Source organism: Monodon monoceros, unplaced genomic scaffold (assembly GCF_005190385.1).
Source record: "Monodon monoceros isolate NGI ecotype Baffin Bay Population unplaced genomic scaffold, NGI_Narwhal_1 Super_Scaffold_7, whole genome shotgun sequence".
NCBI classification, from domain to species: Eukaryota; Metazoa; Chordata; class Mammalia; order Artiodactyla; family Monodontidae; genus Monodon; species Monodon monoceros.
Genome location: NW_021703784.1, coordinates 11,355,107 through 11,377,420, shown reverse-complemented (window position 1 = coordinate 11,377,420; position 22,314 = coordinate 11,355,107). Strand labels below are relative to the sequence as shown.

General features: G+C 38.9%; 1 long non-coding RNA gene across 2 annotated transcripts in view; it reads right to left on the bottom strand.

The window, feature by feature from the left end:
- LOC114886778 overlaps nt 1-22,314 on the bottom strand; it is an 87,215-nt gene that overhangs the window by 35,319 nt on the left and 29,582 nt on the right. For both annotated transcript variants that reach the window (XR_003791422.1, XR_003791423.1), the window contains exon 3: nt 20,614-20,745. This is a non-coding gene — a long non-coding RNA (uncharacterized LOC114886778). The remainder of the gene's footprint in view (nt 1-20,613; nt 20,746-22,314) is intronic.

Here is a 22,314-nt window from a genome sequence, read left to right as displayed (position 1 = left end):
ATGAAACTGGGCAAAGGATGTAGGGATCTATTATCTTTTCAACTTTCCTATAAATCTAAGATTGCTAAACTAAAAAAGTACAATTAAAAAGATTATAAAAGTAATAAAACTATTTGTACAAACATTAGAAAATACAGTAAGAAAACATGAGGGAAAGAAATAATTTCCATACCTGGCCTTCACAAACAATTTTATTAATATTATTTTGATACATGTACTTCCAGATTTTTATCTTTGAATTTTTTAACAAGAATCATATTACAATATACATGATTTTTGTTCTTCTCTTTTTCTTTTTACTGAATAACTCTTCATCCTTATGACATACATCTATAATAACATTTATAATGGCTACTGAGCATTTGATTACCATAATTTATCTAAGCAATCCCCTAATTTATACATTTAGGTTGTTTTAAATTTTATTATTTTATTTTTTTAAACATCTTTATTGGAGTATAATTGCTTTACAATGGTGTGTTAGCTTCTGCTTTATAACAAAGTGAATCAGTTATACCTACACATATGTCCCCATATCTCTTCCCTCTTGCGTCTCCCTCCCTCCCACTCTCCCTAACCTACCCCTCTAGGTGGTCACAAAGCACCCAGCTGATCTCCCTGTGCTATGCGGCTACTTCCCACTAGCTATCTATTTTACGTTTGGTAGTGTATATATGTCCATGCCACTCTCTCACTTTGTCCCAGCTTACCCTTCCCCCTCCCAGTATCCTCAAGTCCACTCTCTAGTAGGTCTGCATCTTTATTCCCATCTTGCCCCGAGGTTCTTCGTGACCTTTTTTTTTTTTTTTTAGATTCCATATATATGTGTTAGCATACAGTATTTGTTTTTCCCTTTCTGACTTATTTCACTCTGTATGACAGACTCTAGTCCATCCACCTCACTACAAATAACTCAATTTTGTTTCTTTTTATGCCTGAGTAATATTCCATTGTATATATGTGCCACATCTTCTTTATCCATTCATCTGTTGGTGGACACTTAGGTTGCTTCCATGTCCTGGCTAATGAACATTTTGGTACATGACTCTTTTTGAATTATGGTTTTCTCAGGGTATATGCCCAGTAGTGGGATTGCTGGGTTGTATGGTAGTTCTATTTGTAGTTTTTTAAGGAATCTCCATACTGTTCTCCATAGTGGCTGTATCAATTTACATTCCCACCAAGAGTGCAAGAGTGTTCCCTTTTCTCCACACCCTCTTCAGCATTTATTGCTTGTAGATCTTTTGATGATGGCCATTCTGACTGGTGTGAGGTGACACCTCATTGTAGTTTTGATTTGCATTTCTCTAATGATTAGTGATGTTGAGCATTCTTTCATGTGTTTGTTGGCAGTCTGTATATCTTCTTTGGAGAAATGTCTATTTAGATCTTCTGCCCATTTTTGGGTTGGGTTGTTTGATTTTTGATATTGAGCTGCATGAGCTGCTTGTAAATTTTGGAGATTAATCCTTTGTCAGTTGCTTCATTTGCAATAAATTTTATTATTTTAAACACTTTTAATGAATATTCTTGTAGATAAGTTACTGTATACACTTATGATTACTTACTCTGGATTAATTTCTAGAAAGGAAAGTGCTGGACAATAGGTATGTACATTTCTTCCAGAAAGACTTCTGCTCCCACCAATCATATATGTGACTGCCTGTTTCTTTGCATAACTCCCCAAACTCCCCAGCTTACTATCATTTTTGAATCTTTGCAATTTGATGGGTGGAACACAGTAGCTTTTCTAATTTAATTATCTGACTGTTAATGACTGAACTACTTTCTTTTCTCCCTCCCTCCCTCCCTTCCTTCCTTCAGCCATATGTGTGTTTTCTTTTGTAAATTGGCTGCCTTTAACCGATTTCATAATTGGGAGTTTGTCTTTTACTATGGCTTTACTGATATTGAGAATATATCTTAAATAGATATATAAATGTACATTGCAAAGTTTATTCTCAGGTCATTCATTTACTTTTTAATTTGTGTGGGGGGGTTTAAAAAATCTATACAATTTAAAATTTTATAGTTCAGGACTTTCCTGGTGGTCCAGTGGTTAAGACTCCATGGTTCCAATGCAGGGAGCCCAGGTTCGATCCCTGGTCAGGGAAATAGATTCTGCATGCTGCAACTAAGAGATCCCGCGTACTGCAACTAAGACCCAGCGCAGCCAAATAAATAAATAAATATTTTTTAAAAATTTTATAGTCCAAGCTTTCTCCGTTTGATGTCATATTTAGAAATACCCCCCATTACATAAATATTTACCCACCTTATGATTTTATCCATGCCTTTTTTTCATAAGGTGATTCTCCTTTTTTTTTTTTTTTTTTTTTTAGGTTTGTTTTTTTTTTTTTTTTTTTTTTTTTGCTTTGGTTAGATTTATTTGTTTTTTTCTTATGTTGTTTTTTTTTTTTCGGCCGCGCCACACAGCGTGCGGAGATCTTAGTTCCCCGACCAAGGATTGAACCCGCACCCCCTGCAGTGGAAGCGTGGAGTCTTAAGCACTGGACCGCCAGGGAAGTCCCTCTACTTTTTCTCTGCCACTATTTATAATGCTCTGTAGCTCTCTATGTTTACGTATCCCCAAACATATCCAGTGTCCCCCATTTCCATCAATGGTACCACCAGCAGTAGCCAAATCTGTCAGTTCTTCCTTTAAAATTGAGCTCACATTTCTCCTTTCCTTTTCCATTTTTCTTAGTTAAGTCTCCCTGAGGTCACTCTGCTTCCAAATTGTCCTCCACATAGAGTTCTCTTTCGAAATAATATTGCTTGACTGTTCAAAGCCACCAATGACCTGTTTGCTGATATAAAATAACATCAAAATCCCTAGACCCTGTGCTCAATATCCTCCCCAGTAAGGTCATTCTAACTGCACATCCCTTGAAACACCTTCACGAGGCTAGGTCGTCAAGGTACCTGTGCAAAATCAAGTGCAGGGCAGTGGGAGTGACACGCACCATGGAAACTGAAGCTGACCGTCCCCTCCCAGATACCACTTGTATTTTATTTTATTTTACATTTTCATTCTGGTTAAAAAAAAAAAAGCCCACGCATATCACAAAATTTGCTGAACATTTGTTTTGGACTAATTTCAGACTTATAGAAAGGTTTACAAATAGTTCAAAGAATTTTCCGATATCTTAGAAGATAAATCTTATGCCTCTTCCCAGATTCCCCAAATGTTAACATACTTAACAAAGAAACCATGCTTGCTCTAGCATTCTCTTGCTTTCTCTCTCTCCATGTTTGGACACAATGCTCCTCGTATTGTGGATATAGAGGAGGATGTGCCCGCACCCTCCCACCCTTTTACTGCCTGCTGTTGGCTGTGATTCATTTTTTCAGAGTTTTTTTTCAACTCGAATGAAAAGTCCCAACCTAGGGTTTTAGCACTGAAACTGAGAAAGAGTTCAGCCTCTCCTGTAGGAAAGGAATACTCGTCAAATGCAGGAATGCTTGTGGCCTGTTTCCTGCCATGGAGGGGGGGACCATGGGGAGAGGTGGGTATGGGCACAGCAGAGAAGGCAATTCCTCAGAGGAATTGGGACAGAGGGAGTCTGGGACAGAAAGCCCCACACATGTTTACTCCTGCTGGAGTTCTTAAGAGTTCTTAGAAATAACTTCATTAAAAACCATGGGAGATTAATCCTTAGTCAGTTGCTTCATTTGCAAATATTTTCTCCCATTCTGAGGGTTGTCTTTTCCTCTTGTTTATGGTTTCCTTTGCTGTGCAAAAGCTTTTCATTAGGTTCCATTTGTTTATTTTTGTTTTTATTTCCATTTCTCTAGGAGGTGGGTCAAAAAAGGATCTTGCTGTGATTTATGTCATCGAGTGTTCTGCCTATGTTTGCCTCTAAGAGTTTCATAGTTTCTGGCCTTACATTTAGGTCTTTAATCCATTTTGAATTTATTTTTGTATATGGGGATATATGTATACGTATAGCTGATTCACTTTGTTATACAGCAGAAACTAACACAACATTGTAAAGCAATTATACTCCAATGAAGATGTTTAAAGAAAGAAAATTAAAATCACCTGTTTTCCTACCACCCAGAAAAAAAAAAAAGCATGGGAATTAAAAGCTAAGTGCAGATGTCTGGATACAACGACACAGGAAAAACTGAGCAAGTGCACAGGTGTTTTAGGAAGATGACTTCTAGCAGTGATATTCAGAATGGTATGGAAGGAAAGGCCTGGTGACAGAAGCCCACCACCTAGGAGGCTGTTACTGTAGCCAGGCAACTAGTCAATCTGCTAAATGCTGAATATTTTTCCTTTGACGTGGCTCTTGAGCTCACCACTTACTACATAATTCAAGCCTTCCTCCTAGCACCCATTGTGGTCTTGTACCTATTTGTTGAGAGGTCTACCTCCCTCCACTGGGTGATACCATTCAGGGGACCATTCACCTCTGCATGTAGTAAGGATCGTTGTACAGCAAATAGGACATACTGTTCATGCAGAAACCTCAGAGTCAACTTCAGACTTTTGAACCCCATTTGCATTCAGTTTTAATAACTATGAAAGCTTAGGCAAGAATTTTTGAACCATAATCTCTTCATCTTAGCTTTAACCCTTCATCCGGCTACTGTGAAGAGTAAATTAGATTACACAGTCAAAGCATAAATGCCTGGAACATAATAAGATTCAATTAATGTTAATATTGATATTAATATTATAGCTAGCCAAGTGTCTGGCACATGGTAGGTATTCAACATGGTAGGTAATTGTTTTTAATATATTTATTAATAATAGATTTTTAAAATTTGAGTGATATCACGAGTAGAAATGAGGATGCTGGGGCATGAGTGTCTGCCCCACACAGTAAATGGGGTCTTGGCATAACACTGAATAAAAATAGTTGGATCGGGCTTCCCTGGTGGGGCAGTGGTTGAGAATCCGCCTGCCAATGCAGGGGACATAGGTTCCATCCCTAGTCCGGGAAGATCCCACACACCACGGAGCAACTAAGCCCATGCACCACAACTACTGAGCCTGCGCTCTAGAGCCCGTAAGCCACAACTACTGAAGCCCGCGCACCTAGAGCCCGTGCTCTGCAACAAGAGAAGCCACCGCAATGAGAAGCCCGCGCACCGCAACGAAGAGTAGCCCCTGCTCACCACAACTAGAGAAAGCCCTTGCGCAGCAAAGAAGACCCAACGCAGCCAAAAGTAAATTAATTAATTTTTTTAAAAAGTTGGATCTTTGGGCCACATATAACATAGTTAATAAGGTTCAGCTGTTATTTAATCCCTTCAGTAGCAATTGCATTCACAGTGCTGTAAATGGCTGTTTGCATCGGGTTATCGTCAAGAAAATCCTTCCAAACACTTTTAATCCCATCAGCGGAGAGCTCTCAAACTTTACTCATCCAGCAAAGTATGATTAGGTGATTCAAGGTGGACTTGAAATCAGTAAAATAGAGAGGAAAATTCAACACTTTAAGAACATAGATACAATCTATTTTGTTTTCCTTCTTTCTCTCCACCTTCAAAACTATATAAAGGGGGAAATAGTATTCAGTGGTTCAGAGTAAAGACAAGCCAGCCATCAGACTTCACAACTGCTCCCCTTCCGGGTGGTTGTCACCTACTGAGTCCTACTTGGTCACTCACTCTCATTTACCTCTAGTCCTGGCTCACTTGCCCTCCTTTCTATCTCTACTCCTGTCATCATGCTTGGTGATTTCAAATGCCTTGGACTTGTCAGGTCTCTGACTTCCACCTGCCCCTCAGCCATCATTTCCATTGTCATACCCTAACCCTCATCATCTAAAGAATTGAATCCAATCTCAAAGCTTGATTTCAAGCTTCATACTCCTGGAGCATACTCCAACTCTTAGCCTTTCAGCTCATTCACTCCCATTCTAGCAATTCTCTGATCCCGGCAGAGCCTGCAAGCTATTGATCTGACCACTTCTCCATCCATCACACCCTTCTTGCCATCATTCCCTTGTTACCTACCTTAGATTCTATGGTCCATTATATACACTCCCTTGCAACCACACTAAAACCTCTGCCCAGCTTTTTCTGCATAATCACCTGCAAAGTGTCAACCTTAGTTCAGTGCAAGATTCTGTGCTCTACATGCCTGCAGCCCATAAGCTGAGCATTGCTAGAGAAAGCCGCACACCTCTGCCCATTGGTTTCCCTTTGAATGAATGACTAAAAATTCTCCAGTGGGCAGTCATCTCAACCAGTCGTGCTATATTTTCTAGTGAATTCTCTCTCTCTCCAGAGACTGTTTCCCACCTTAATCTCCCTCCCTAAGCCTCCACCTTCTACCCCACTCATTCTTAATTCACTGAGAAAAACCAGCCAACAGATGAGCAATCCTTCACTCTCCCACCAGCAAATCTACCAATCTCCATGCATCTGTACCCACCTAACCTGCCTTCTCTGCTGTTACAGTGGACAATGCATACCAGCTCCTATGAGAGGTAAGTATCTCCTCTTGTGCTTAATATCCCACATGCTCTCGCCTTCTCAACAACTTTCTCCGGCAATACTTTCTTTTTCTCCTGTATCATCAATCTCACTCTCTTTACTGGATCATTCCCATCGGCATACACTTATGCCTTAATAACCCCAATCTTTCCCTTGACTCCCACATGCCTCTCAAGTACCACCCGATTTCTCTGCTTCCGTTCATAGCAAAAATCCTTGAAAGAATTATGTACAGCTGTATTTCCACTGTCTCAACCACCATTCTCTCTTCAACCTGCTTCAGTCAGGTTTTATTCTCCATCCCTTCATTGAAACTATTCTTAATTAAGTCACCCATGACTTTTAATATTGCCATTTGCAATAGTCCCTTCTCTGTCCTTGACTTACCAAACTTCTCAAGAGCAATGGACACACTTTTTAAATATCAAATTTATTGATGTATAATTTACAGATAATAAAAGGTACACATCTTAAGTGTACAGTTTAATGAATTCTGACAAATATATACATCTCTGTAGCAACCACTACCACAATTAAGATATAGAACATGTCCCTCACCCCCAAAGGTACCCTTATGCCCCTTCCAATCAATCCCCACAACCACCCTGATCCTAGACAACCACTGATACACTTTCTGTTTTTATACTTTAAATTTTTCCTAGAGTTTTATATTAATGGGATTGTATATTTTCTTTTTTTCTGACTTATTTTGCTCAGCATGTTTCTGAGATTTATCTATGTTATTTCATATATCAGTGGTTCGTTCCTTTTTATTAGTGAGCAGTATGGAAGCCTGTTGATAGATATTTGGGATGCTTCCAGTTTGGGGTTTCTACAAAGAAAACTGCTATGAACATTCATGTACCAGTCTTTGTGTGGACATGTATTTTCATTTCACTTGGATAAATACTTTGGGTTGAATTGCTGGGTCATAAAGTGGATCTTTAAATTTATGAGAAATGCCAAGTTGGTTCCAAAGTGGTTGTACCATTTTACATTCTCCTTTTACCAACCATCAGAGTTCCAGTCACTTCACACCTCACCACACTTGTCGTTGTCCATCTTTTTTAGTCATTCTAATAGATGTTTTGTGATATCTCATTGTGGTTATAATTTTCATTTCCCTGATGACTAATGATGTTTAACATCTCATGTGCTCATGGGCCATTTGCATATATTTTTTGTAAAGTGTTTGTTTAAATCTTTTGCTTATTTTTTACGGGCTGTTTTCTTATTACTGAGATACAAGAGTTCTCTATATTCTAGATAAGTCCTGGGTCACTTACATGTATTGTAAAATTTTTTCCCCACTTTACAGCTTGTCTTTCATTTTTTAAATGGTGCTCAAGAGAGCAGATTTTAATTTCGATGAAGTTCATTTTACGAATTTATTTCTCTTATGATTCATGCTTTTGTGTCCTATCTAAGAATTATTTGCTGACTCCAAAATCTCAAAGATTATGTTCTGGTTTTAGCTAGAAGTTGTGTAGTTTAAAAGTTTACATTTTGGTCCAGGATTTATTTTGAGTTAATCTTTATGTATGGTGTGAGGTAAAGGTTGAAATTCTTCCTTTCTATAAAAATACCGTGCTGTTCCAGCACCGTTTGTTGAAAAGACTGTCGTTTCTTCATTTAATTACCTTCTCTCTCTAGTCAAAATCAGTTGACGATACATGCCTGGGTCTACTTATGAACTCTATTCTGTTCCAAGGACTTGATCAGAGGCTTCCCTCTTTTCTTCTGTCTATACCTTCTCCTTCCATCAGAGATTAGTAGGTGTTAATTAGAAAACATGAGTGGGAGCAGAAGTGGGTAGAAGTAAGTGATGGAGAGGAAAAAGGATAATAATGTGTTAGAATGATCAGCATGGACAGAGTCCTGGAGGTGAGAGAGAATATGATACATGGAAACTGAGTGAGTATACCCTCAGTCTAGAACGTAAAGGAGGAAAAAGAAGCATGAGACAAGGCAAGGGAAAGTTTAAGAACAGTCTCGTAGGCCATGCCAAGTTTGTACTTAAACCTGAGAGCAATGGGGAACTGACGTAATCAGATGTGTGTAAAAAATAATATTGGTTGTATATAATAAATAAGTTTTCAGTCTTTAAAATAAAGTTTGTGAAGAATATTTTGCCACTTCAGAAAATTCACATTGTTTCATTTGAAAATTAAGATCTGTATGAGCTACGTAAAATTTATATTTTAATATGAGCATCTAAAAAAGACTAAAAGAAAAGTGTACCGACTGGTTAACAGTAGTTATTTTTGAGTATTAAGATTGCAGATGGCTTCATTTTCTTCTTTTTACTTTTCTGTAGTTTTAAATTTTTTACAATTAGTCTGTATTAAATCCGTAATAAGATATTTTTAAAAGCATACTAGAGTATGTGTCTTATTTTTAGAAGCGGTACAAAATTACTGTTAAGAAAGATTATGCTGAGTGACATGACCATTGTGGCAGAGCAGGAGACACCACCCTCCAGCCCCTGACAAAGACCAACAATTAGACAGCTATCCACAAACAAAAATGGCTCTGAGGGAGTTCAGAGTCCACTTAAGAAACTTCAGCAACACAGTAGAACAAAACACCTGAGAATAACCACACAAAAAAGGAAGAACAGAATCATGTTGCCTGCATCATCCCACCCCCCAGGTGCACCCTGCTCAGCGCCAGGAGGGAGCTCCCCAGCTTGAAGAGCTCCCCTCGCTGGGAAAGGGAGAGTGAGAGCTTTATCAGCTGCTCAGGGCACTGCACAAGGGGCTCACTTTGGTCTCACCCCACCCAGAAACTGAAAAAGCTGAGACATATAGACACAGCTAGGGACAAGGAAGAAAAGCAGGGCTATCAGTATTAGCCACATAGCGGAGCGACCGTGTCTCCCGGTGACCTGCTCTGCAGGGGACGCCAGCAGCTTCTGCCACTGAAGAAGCCAATGCCCAGCAGAGCCAGCATGGACCCCCTACAGGGTCCACCATTGAGACTTCCTCCAAAGGTTTTCCTGATCACAGATGCCAGCCACCTGAGCATCCATCCTCAACTTCCCTCACCCCTAAAGCCGGGATCCATACTGGCAGCCAGCCCCAGCCTCTGTGGCTATATGAATACAAGATGCCAGCCTAGACCCTGGCAGCAGACCCCTCCACACACTCTGTGCACATCTGGGGCTAGCTAGCCCCTCTAGCTGTGCACCTGCACACGCTTGGCCTGACTTCCATCACTAGTCTCCACTGCTATGTGCACGCCCTTGAGGAGATCCTGCAGGCACAGGAGTGAATGCCAATAGCCAGGGGCCCTACAGTGGCTTGTGGGCCTGGATCCAGCCCTGTCTCCTGACACTGGCCTGTCCTGCTCGATTCACCTGCAGCTAGACCCTCCACCTATGCACTTGCCTGTCCCCAGGCCAACTCCTATTGCTGCCCTCCGGAGCTATGCTGTGCCCATAGGGAGACCCTGTAGCCACAGAGTGGACACTGACAGCCAGGGCCCGTGCAGCTGCTAATGCACCCACAGTTGGCCCTGGCACCTTGCTGCTGACCCTGGCCACCACCACTATGTGCTTCTCTGTACCTGGCCCATGCCACTACAGGGCATCTGTACCCAGCCCCCACAGACAAGTGTCTGCACATCACCAGCTCTGGCCACCACCACTGCCTGCCCTGGTCCCTAGCCACTGGAACTGGAGGCACCAATGAGGACTCTAACAGGCCCTGCAGCCACTGCAGACCCTTGCAGCCCTTGTCTAGGACCATGCAGTTGTTGATGTCATGGACCCTAGCAGCCCAAGCTGATGAGACATCATAACCCCTGGACGTGGACCATCACAAGTCCCCACACGTATGGACCTAGAGTCACAACATGCTCCAGCATGTTGTAGAGGTCTTTCCTTACCAAGGTCAGTCCATAAAATCTGAAAGGGACTGTTTCTTCACATACAAGGCTAGAGAGATCACAAAGAATCATGGAACCATGACACCACTGAAGGAACACAGTAAACTTCCAGTAACCTCAAGAAAATGAAGGTACATGAATGCCTGATAAAAAATTCAAAATAATTGTTCTCGAGATGCTCAGAGAGCTACAAGAGAACACAGATAAACAATTTAAGAAAATCAGGAAAACAATATGAAACAAAATGAGAAGTTCAACAAAGAGAAAACACAAGAAAGAACTAAACAAATTTTGGAGATGAAAAATACAATGACTGACCTGAAGAATTCAACAGAGAAGTTCAATAGCAGACTGGATAAGCAGAAGAAAGCATCAATCAATAATTCAAAGACAGATCATTTAAATTATCCAGTCAGAGGAACAAAAAGAAAAAAATTTAAAAGGAATGAAAAGAAGCCTACAGAACTTATGGGGCATCCTTAAAAGAAACAATTGATGCATTATTAGAGTCCCAGGGATGATACATTCAAAGTGCTGAAAGGAAAAAACCTGCCAGCCAAGAATACACTACCCAGCAAAGTCGTCCTTCAGAAATAAAGGAAAGATAAAGACTCTCAGACACACAAAAGCTGAGGGAGTTCACCATAACTACACCTTCCTTACAATCAAGCTGAAATGAAAGAATGCTAATTAGTAACATGAAAATATATATGAAAATACAAAACACACTAGAAAAATATATAATCAAATTCAGAATACTCCAATACTGTAACATGGTGGGTGCTAATATTAAACTCCAGCATAAAGGTAAAAGGACAGAAGTATTAAAAATAGCTATAGCTACAATAATCTGTTAATGGACACACAGCATAAGAACATGTAAATTGTGACATAAAAATAATAAGATGTGGAGGAGGGAATAAAAGGGTAGAGTTTTTACATGCAATTGAAATTAAGTTGTTATCACTTAACATAGACTCTTAAACCTGTCTATAAGAAGTTTCATGTAGGGACTTCCCTGGTGGTCCAGCGGTTAAGATTCCACGCTACCAATGCAGGGGACCCGGGTTCGACCCCTGGTCAGGGAACTAGATCCTGCATGCTGCAGCTAAGAGCCCACATGCCACAACTAAAGATTCCACATGCCGCAACTAAAAGGATCCTGCAAGCTGCAATGAAGATCCCGTCCCCTGCAATGAAGATCCCACATGCCCCAACTAAAGACCCGGTGCAGCCAAATAAATATTTTTTTTTAAATTAAAAAAAAAAAAGAAGTTTCATGTAAGCATAAGGGTAGCCACAAAACCAAATCTATAATAGGTAAAGACACACTAAAAAGCAGGAAATTAAAGTACACCACTACTGAAAATCCTCAATGCACAAAGGAAAACAGCAAGAGATGAAGAAAGGAACAAAAGAACTATGAAACAGCCAGAAAACAATTAACAAGGTGACATTAATAAGTCCTTGTTGACCAATGATTAATTTAAGTGTAAATGGATTAAACTGTCCAACCAAAGTATACAGAGTGACTGAATGGATAAAAAAACAAGACCCAACTACATGCTGTCTACCAGAGACTCACTTTGACTTTAAGGACACACTCAGGGTCAAAGTGAAGGAATGAAAAGAGATATTTGATGTAAATGGAAACCAAAAGAGAGCAGGGGTAGCTACACTTACATCAGACAAAATAGACTTTAAGTCAAAAGCTGTATTAAGAGACAAAGAAGGTCATTATAAAATGATAAAGAGGTCAATGTATCAAGAGGATATACCAATTATAAATATATAGGTATGCAACATTGGTGCTCCTAACTATATTAAGCATACACCAACAGATACAAGGGAGAAATAGACAACAGTAAAATTATGGTAGGAAAATTAAATATCCAGTTTTCAGCAAAGGATAGATCATCGAGACAGAAAATTGATACAGAAACACTGGACTTGAACTATATTTTAGACCAAGTGGATCTAGCAGAAATATACAGAGTATTCCATCCAAAAGCAGCAGAAGACACATTCCTAAGCGCACATGGCACATTCTCTAGGATAGATTGTATGTTAGGCCACAAAACAAGACTTAGCAATTTTAAAAAGACTGAAATCATACCAAGTACCTTTCCCAACCACAATGGTATGAAATTAGAAATCAATAAAAAGAGAAAAGCTTGACAATCCATAAAAATGTGGTTGTTCACTCCTGAACAACTAATGGGTCAAAGAAGAAATCAAAAGGGAAATCAAAAAATATCTTCAAACAAATGAAAATGGAAACAACATACCAAAACATATGAGATACAGCAAAAATTGTTCAGGTGGGAAGTTTATAGCAATAAATGTGTATATTAAGAAAAAAGAAAGATCTCAAATAAACAACCTAACTTTACATCTCAAGGAACTAGAAAAAGAAAAAACTAAGCCCAGAGTCAATTATTAACAGAAAATAAGGAAATAACAAAGATCTGGGCAGAAATAGAGAATGTAACAAAATGGTTTTATGAAAAGTTAAATAAAATTGAAAACTTCAACTATACTTACTAAGAAAAAAAAGAGAGGGCTCAAATAAATAATATTATAAATGAAAGAGGGGACATTACAACCAATACATACAAACCCAAAGGATTATAAAAGACAACTATGAACAAGTATATGTCAACGAATTGGACAAACCTAGAAAAAATGGATTAATTCCTAGAACTTACAACCGACCAAAATTGACTCAGGAAAAAAACAGGAAATCTGAACAGACCAATAATGAATAAGGAGAGTGAATTGCTAAACAAAAACCTCCCAACATAGAAAAGCCCATAACAAGATGGTTTCATGGATTAATCCTACCAAACATTTAAAGAGGAATTAATATCAATCCCTCTCAAACTCTTCCAAAAAGTTAAAGAGGTCGGAACACTCCCAAACTCATTTCATAAGGCCAGCATTACTCTGTTACCAAAGCTAGATAATATCACTACAAGAAAAGAAAACGCTGATCAGTATCAACAGGTCAATATCCCTGATGCATATAGATGCGAAAAATCTCAACAAAATACTAGCAAACCAAATTCAATAGCACATTAAAAGGATCATACATCATGAGCAAGTGAGGTTTATCTCTGGGATGCAAGGATGGTTCAACACATGCAAATTAATAATGTGAATGACATGATCATCTCAATAAATGCAGAAAAAGCATTTGACAAAAGTCAACATAGTTTCATGACAAAAACTCTCAACAAAGTGGGTATAGAAGGAACATACCTAAACATAATAAAGGCAATATATGGCAAGTCCACAGCTAACATCATACTCAACAGTGAAAGGTAGAAAGCTTCCCTCTAAGATCAGGAACAAGACAAGGGTGCCCACTATTACTGTTCCTATTTAGCATGGTACTAGAAGTCCTAGCCAGAGCAATTAGGCAAGTAGAAGAAATAAAAGGCATCCAAATCAGAAAAGAAGAAGTAAAACTGTCTTGGTTTGCTGACGACATAATCTTGTATATGGAAAATCCTAAAGGCACCATAAAAAAAACATTAGAGGGAACTCCCTGGTAGTCTAGTGGTTAGGACTTAGTGCTTTCACTGCAGGGGCCTGGGTTCAATCCCTGGTCAGGGAACTAAGATCCTGCAAGCTGCATGGTGCAGCCAAAAAAAATTAGAAACAAATGAGTCCAGTAAAGTTACAGGATACAAAATCAATATACAAAAATCAGTTGCATTTCTGTACACTAACAATAACTACCTGAAAAAGAAATAAAACAATCCCATTTACAATAGTATCGAAAAGAATAAACTACTTAGGAATAAATTTAACCAGGAAGTAAAAGCTGTAAGACATTGATGAAAGACATTGAAGATGACACAAATAAATGTAAAGATATTTCATGTTCATGAACTGGGAGAGTTGACATTGTTAAAATGTTTATACTACCCAAAGCCATCTAAGGACAGATGGAAAACTCCATCAAAGTTGTATTTTTTACAGAAATAGAAAAAACAACCCTAAAATTCATATGTAATTACAAAAGACCACCAACAGACAAAGCAATCTTGAGAAAGGACAAAGGTGAAGACATCACACTTCCTGATTTCAAGGCAATTACTTCATGATACAGGCATAAAAAAAGACACAAAGACCAATGGAATAGAACGGAGAGCCCAGAAATAAATACACACATACACAGTCATCCAATATTTGACAAGGGATCCAAGAATGCTCAATGGGTAAGGGACAGTCTCTTCAGTAAATGGTGATGGGAAAACTGGATAATCACATGCAAATGAATGAAAATTGATCCCCTATCTAATACCACTCACAAAAATTATCTCGAAATGGATTAAGAGCTTAAATGTAATACCTGAAACCATAAAATTCCTAGAAGAAAACATAGATAAAAATCTCCTTGATACTGGTCTTAGCAAGGCTTTTTTGATATGACACTAAAAACACAAGCAGCAAAGGAAAGAAATCAATAAGTGGGAGTACATCAAAGTAAAAAGCTTCTGCACAGCAAAAGAAACAATGAACAAGATGAAAGGCAACCTATGGAATAGGAGAAAATATTTGCAAACCATCTCTCTGACAGGAAGTTAATATCTAAAATATAAAAGGAGCTCATATAACTCAATAGCAAAATTAAAAACTCACAAATAATCCTATTAAAAAATGAGCAACGGGCCTGAATAGATATTTTTCCAAATAAGACAAACAAACGACCAACAGGCACATGAAAATGTGCTCAACATCACTAATCATCAGAGAAATGCAAATCCAAACCACAGAGGGATATCTCCTCACACCTGTTAAAATGGTCATTATCAAAAAAGATAAGAGGTAACATGTGCTGGCAAGGATGTGAAGAAAGGGAACCCTTGTGCATTGTTGATGAAATGTAAATTGGTACAACCACTGTGGAAAGCAGTATGGAGTTTCCTCAAAAAATTAAAAATACAACTACCATACGATCCAGCGATTCCACTTCTGCGTATAAATCCAAAGGAAATGAAATCTCTATTCTGTGTTACCGCAGCATTAGTCACAATAGCCAAGACATGGAAACAACCTAAGTGTCTATAAATGGATGAATCTAGATTTAGATATAGATAGATATAGATATACACAGTGGAGCGTTTATTCAACCTTTAGAAAAAGGAACTCTTGCCACTCTTGACAACATAAATGGACTTTGAGGGCATTATGCTAAATAGAATAAGCAGACAGAGAAAGACAAATGCTATATGATCTCACTTATAGTGAACTCTTAAAAAGCTGAACTCATAGAAGCAAAGAGTAGAAGTATGCTTACCAGGGACTGGGGATGGGGGAAGAGGAGATGTTGGCCAAAGGGTACAAACTTCAAATTATAAGAGGAATAAGTTTGGGGGGGGTGGCTAATGTACAGTATGGTGACTATAGTTAACAACATTGTATTGTACACTTGAAAGTTGCTATAAGGTTAGATTTTAAATGTTCTCACAATAACAACAATGGTAATTATGTGAGGTGAAGGATGTGCTAACTAACCTTACTGTGGTAAACATTTTGCCATATATACATGTATCATCGCATTGTGCACCTTAAACTTATACCATATTATATGTCAATTGTATCTCAATAAAGCTGAGTGGGGGGAGAATAATTAAGCTGTAAATTTCTTGCATTACAAAGTTTGAGTCTTACGGTTCTGTTTATTTCTAGTTCTGAGCTCAGTGTTTCGTAGATCTTAGGCACAGTAGATGAAGAAATACAACTTTATGGGCTCTCAGTCAGTTGGTAAAAAGCAACATTTCTGAATTTAAAGAAACATTCCCTAAGGGACATACAAATCACAACACCCATGTCTGGTTTAAACCAATGTAGACTGCTGGGTATACTTCTCACCAAATCATGCTTTTGAAATACTTATTTATACTTTCTCTGCTTTGAATAAATGGCTATAAATGAATGAGAGAACATTCTGATATGATCTCATCACTTAGGATAAATATTCTACTTACATAAATACAAATTGCTGTTATTATTTCTGCACCTCACTCTCGAGGCCTGAGCCAGCTTTTTAACTTTACATATAAATTTGCGCACGAACTGGTTAGCCAAATGGATAAAGCAAAGGCAGTGAGCCAGGAAAATCTGCATCTGGATTCTCTGTAGGACTCTGGGAAAGTGCTGTCTTGCAGACTCAGAGGCAAATTTATTTGTGTAGTACAGATGGTTGCCTCAGACAGTTTGTAACACAAATTGCTATTATAGTGTGTCATTCTCATTAATTTAGAACCATATCAGTTTTGTCCCAGTTACAAATGGATAAAAAGTCTGTTGATTTCAAACTCTCAATTATATACACATATATATATAAGTATAATAATATATATACATATATACATGTATGTATGTAGATATCTTAAAATATATCTACTTTAACTCAGGAGGTAAGATAAGGATATGTGAATGATTCTAACCCAAGTGTCTGCCTCCCTTATTTATTTATTTGTTTGTTTGTTTGTTTTTGGCTGCGTTGGGTCTTCGCTGCTGTGCGTGAGCTTTCTCTAGTTGTGGCGAGCGGGGGCTTCTCCTCACTGCGGTGCGCAGGCTTCTCATTGTGGTGGCTTCTCTCATTGCAGAGCACAAGCTCTAGGTGCACGGGCCTCAGTAGTTGTGGCTCACGGGCTCTAGAGCGCAGGCTCAGTAGTTGTGGCACACGGGCTTAGTTGCTCCGTAGCACCTGGGATCTTCCTGGACCAAGGCTCGAACCCACATCCCCTGCATTGGCAGGCGGATTCTTAACCACTGCGCCACCAAGAAGGTCCCTTTTTTTTAAAATTTATTTTTTAAATTGAGGTATGGTCAATTTCCAATGTTGTGTTAATTTCTGCTGTACAGCAAAGTGATTCAGTTATACATATATATATTCTTTTCTATATTCTTTTCCATTACGGTTTATCCCAGGATATTGAGTATAGTTCCCTGTGCTGTATATACAGTAGGACCTTGTTGCTTATCCGTTCTATATATACTAGTTTGCACCTGCTAGTGCCTCCCTTTCTTGAGGGAGCACTTTCCTCTAGCACATTTAGGGATTGGTATTAGGTTGGTTCCTGTCAGTCCTTGTAACATCTGCTACCTACTCCTCTCTTCTGTTTTCTGCTCATTTTATACCTGATCATTACTCAGATTAAATTCTCCTGATATGAAGCTGTTATATAGCCAAGAGGGTCTCCATGGAATCGTGCTTATGTGGATTCCGTTTGATGGAGAAGATCACGGGAAGCTCCTTAGAGGTACTTTCTCTTGAGCCAAGTCTTGTAGGATGCAAGGGAATAAGCTAGACAAGTGAAAATACTTTCCAGGGAGGGGACAGCATGATGTACTTATTCATTCAGGCGAAAGGGTGAATTTGGAGCTGAAAGGCAACATTGATCACCAGCACAGTACACCCCTAGACACCTGAATTGTTTGGCTTGGGTGGAGTTAAGAGATGAGCCTGCAGAAGTGACAAGATCATGAAGGGACTAGAGTATGTAATGAATATGATTATGCAGATACAGGCACTGTTTGCAGAATTTAGTGTGGTCGACAACTATTTCCCTTTACATTTTGATTACTTTTTTTCTGCCTGAGTTGAACCCACCTCAGTCTTTCTGGCATGGGTGATCTAGCAGTCTAGTTCTGTCTCACCTAGTTAGCAGTGTTCTTGAGAGTATTATTAAAAGCCCTCTGGCTTGTCTAACATTCTCCCAGCCTCTTTTCCCAACAACTGCCTGATTTGCTCCCTATTTCTAAAATTAAACCAATAAGAGTGAGAATTTAGATAATTCATCTCCTCTCTAGCAGAGCCTTCCATGACAGACCATATCATGAGCTACTAGCCTGACTTTGGACTGGCTGCCCTTAGGTGAGGCCCCAGCCTCGGTGGTGGTAGGAGGGGTGGGTGGGCTAAAGATGCAGAAATCACATAGTACAGAATGTGCTACCAAAGGCTGTTCCCTCAGCAGGAATTGTGAGCCGGGCCTGTCCCCTTTGACCAGGCCCTGGGTGTGGCAGGCACTGTACTGGCATGGGATCAAGGCCCAGCTCCATCACTCACTAGCTATGCTGCCTTGAATACGTGACTTAATCTCACAGAGAAACTGGACCCAGATTCTTTAAACTGAGAATGAAAAATACTTAACTTGCAGAGTGAATATGAGCTTTGGAAATAAATATATATAAAGTATCTGCTTCATAGCCAGTGCTCAGTAAATGGTGATACACACACACCAAACTTCACTTTTCTAATTTTTAAGAAGCACATCATGTTTAACCCAGTTTATAGATGATGCTTTTCCTAATCACTGCATTTATCATTGAACATTTTAAGTTTTTTCCAATTTCAACTTTATAATTTAATGCTGTGGTAAACATCATCATGAATATAGTTTTATCTTTTGAATTATTTTAAGATAAATCCTTATGATATGCTTCATTAGAACAGAGGATATGAATTTCTATGGATTTTTAACGCATATTGTCAAATAGGGATTCAAAATGAATTAAAGAATAATTCTTAAAAACGTTGAGCTTAAAAATTATCTTGGGGCTTCCCTGGTGGCGCAGTGGTTGACAGTCCGCCTGCCGATGCAGGGGACACGAGTTTGTGCCCCGGTCCGGGAAGATCCCACATGCTGCGAAGTGGCTGGGCCCGTGAGCCATGGCCGCTGAGCCTGCGTGTCCGGAGCCTGTACTCCACAACGGGAGAGGCCACAACAGTGAGAGGTCCGCATACCGCAAAAAAAAAAAAAAAAATTATCTTGGAGACACACCTACATAAATATTACACTTGCTGTTTTATCTTTTTTCTTATTTGTAGATGTAAGTGGTATTTTATTGCTGTTTAGATTTGTGTTACTATGATTACCAATATTAGATTTAAAACTGTTTATTAGTTGATTTTCCTTTTGTGTAATTGGACTGTTCACGTACTTTACTGGTGAGGTTTACAAAGTGTATATATTATATGCATATACTTATACACACACAAATATATATACACACATATTAATCTCATTTATGATACTCATTATATATTAAATTTTTATGTGTAATTTCACATATTTATAGATTTTCCACTTTGCCATACTATTTGAAATTTCTGTTTTTATATCAGTGCTAGATTTAAAATGCATTCTAATATATGGAATGAATAGTCCCTTTTCCTTACTTTCTTTTCTCTCCTTTTTGTTCTTTTTTTTTTTTTTTTTTTTGATTATTTACCATCATCAAGATGGTTGCTTAGTGGGACTTCCCTGGTGGCACAGTGGTTAAGAATCCGCCTCCCAATGCAGGGTACACGGGTTTGAGCCCTGGTCCGGGGAGATCCCACATGCCACAGAGCAACGAAGCCCATGCACCACAACTACTGAGCCTGCATTCTACAGCCTATGAGCCACAACTACTGAGCCTGTGTCCCACAGCTACTGAAGCCTGCGTGCCTAGAGCCTGTGCTCCGCAACAAGAGAAGCCACCTCAATGAGAAGCCCGCGCACTACAACGAAGAGTAGCCCCAGCTCAACACAGCTAGAGAAAGCCCACATGCAGCAACGAAGACCAAATGCAGCTAAAAATAAATAAATAAATTTATAAATTAAAAAAAAAAAAGATGGTTGCTTAGTAAGACTAGTAAAGTGAGAGAAAAGAAAATCCCTGACATCATGACTAGTAAAGAGAAAGTCAGGGAGAAAGTAGAAAATTGTTGGAATAAAAAAGGATATAACAAGTACACCAGGGATTTTTAAAATAAAACAATATTGTGGACAACTTTCTGCCATTAAGTTAGAAAACACAGACAATTTCCTGCAAACACAAATGTTACTGACTAAAACTGACTTAAGGAAAAATGGAAAATTTCAATGTATCTAAAACCATGAAAGGAATTGAATTAGGAGTTTACAGTCTACAATCAGCAGAGTAGATATAGATACATAAGTAAAAAGCCACCGAACTTATATGTAGCTTCTGAGTCACAGTGTTAGTTTCTAAATTAAGGATCAGGACATAATGAAACCTGATATTGATTTTATTAAAATTTGAAAGAGCCCTGTGATGCCCCTCTTTCTCTAGTGCCCTAATGCTATAGACTGGATATTTGTGCCCCCTCCCAAATTCATGTTAAACCCTAATGTGATGATGTTAAAAGGAGTGATTTGGGGGGAGGTGATTACGTCATGAGGGTGGAGCCCTCATGAATGGGATTAGTGTCCTTATATAAAAGGCCCCAGAGAGATCCCTTACCTCTTTCTCTGTGTGAGGATACAGCAAAAAAAGATGGCCATCTACAAACCAGGAAGTGAATGTCTTCCATGTCTGTCTCATCAGACAATGAATCTGCCGGAGCCTTGATCCTGGACTTCCCAGCCTCCAGAACTGTGAGAAATAAATGTTTGTTGTTTATAAGCCAACCAGTTTATGGTATTTTTGTCATAACAGCACAAATGAACTAAAACACCTGAACATTTGATTATTTGCTTAATGGTTAATCTAGGGTTCTTTCTCTGTCTCTAACAATAGAAGATTTATCTAGATTAGTGTTTAATACTATTCATGTTATACTCCATTCTATGTACTGAAAGTTTGTCTTTCCCAAATTCATATGTTGAATCCCTAATCCCCACTGTGATGATATTTGGAGGTAGGGCCTTTGGGAAGTAATTAGGTCATGAGGATGGAGCTCTCATGAATGAGATTAGTGCTCTTATAAAAAGAAACATGAGAGAGATTATCTCTCTCTCTCTGCCATGAGAGGATGCAGCAAAGAGGTGGCCATTGTAAACCAGGAAGAAGGCTCTCACCAAGAACTTGACCATGCTGACAAGTTGGACTTCCAGCCTCCAGAACCATGAGAAATACATGTTTGTTGCTTAAGCCACACAGTCTATGGTATTCTGTTCTAGCAGCCTGAACAGATAAAGACACTCTACCATACTAATACGAGAATGTAAAATCCAATCCTTCTTATGAATATCCATACTCTAAAATATATTTACACTTCTATAATTAAAATATTCAAGAAATTCATCTGGAGAAGGGTATTCAAGATCTAGCTTAGACATTGTATAATTTATATATTGAGGGTTTTTCTTACTGTTCTATTGAAATATGCTCCACGATGCTTCCAGTTGGAAGAAATAGAAAAATCAACCAAGTGCATTTGACTCAAACACTAAAAAACTGACCAGCTGGCATTTACACAAAGTCCAGAGATGGGTCAGCCTCCAGGGTTGGTTGTTTGAGCAACTCACTTGTGTCATCAAGAACATAGGTTCTTTCTATCTCTTTGCTCTGTAACCACAGGGTTTGTATCATTCTACGGCTGGTGACTGGTTCCCCTCTGGGTTGTAGGACAGCTGCTGGTTAAAGTAAGGCCCGCTGACTTCTTTATTTACATCCAGCAGATGAGAGAAATTGCCTCTCCCTAAGACAACAAATGGAAAGTCTTTATCTTCAGCCTTTGGGGGCCAGTTTACATCCCCTCACACAAGGTAGGACTAGGTCCTTGAAGTAATCCCTGGCTTCCTGACCAGAGCCCATCAATGGAGCTCAGCTCACTTCCTCAAAGCTCATTGCTGCCACACAATGGGAAGGGAGAAGGAATGTTGAGGAAACAAGCATGCCATCCACTACATAAGATCTGCTGAGGAAACACTTATGCTTTTGCTGAAGTGACACTTGATTGCATGTTCATTTGGGAGTTTGCTATACAAAAGGAATTACAGTGTTTCTTCCAATTAGAGTCTGAAGTAGATCGTGCAAAGGTCAAGTGCAGGTCAGAAATGCTGTTAGATTTCAGGCAATTTATAAAGTATCAAGGCTCCAACGTCAATAAATCGCCTAAACTGATTTTTTTCAACCTAATTGGAAAAACATGTCAGTTATCAGATAAACCATTTAAAGCTAAAGGTGCAGCTAAGTATTAAGGGCAATGAATATATCCAA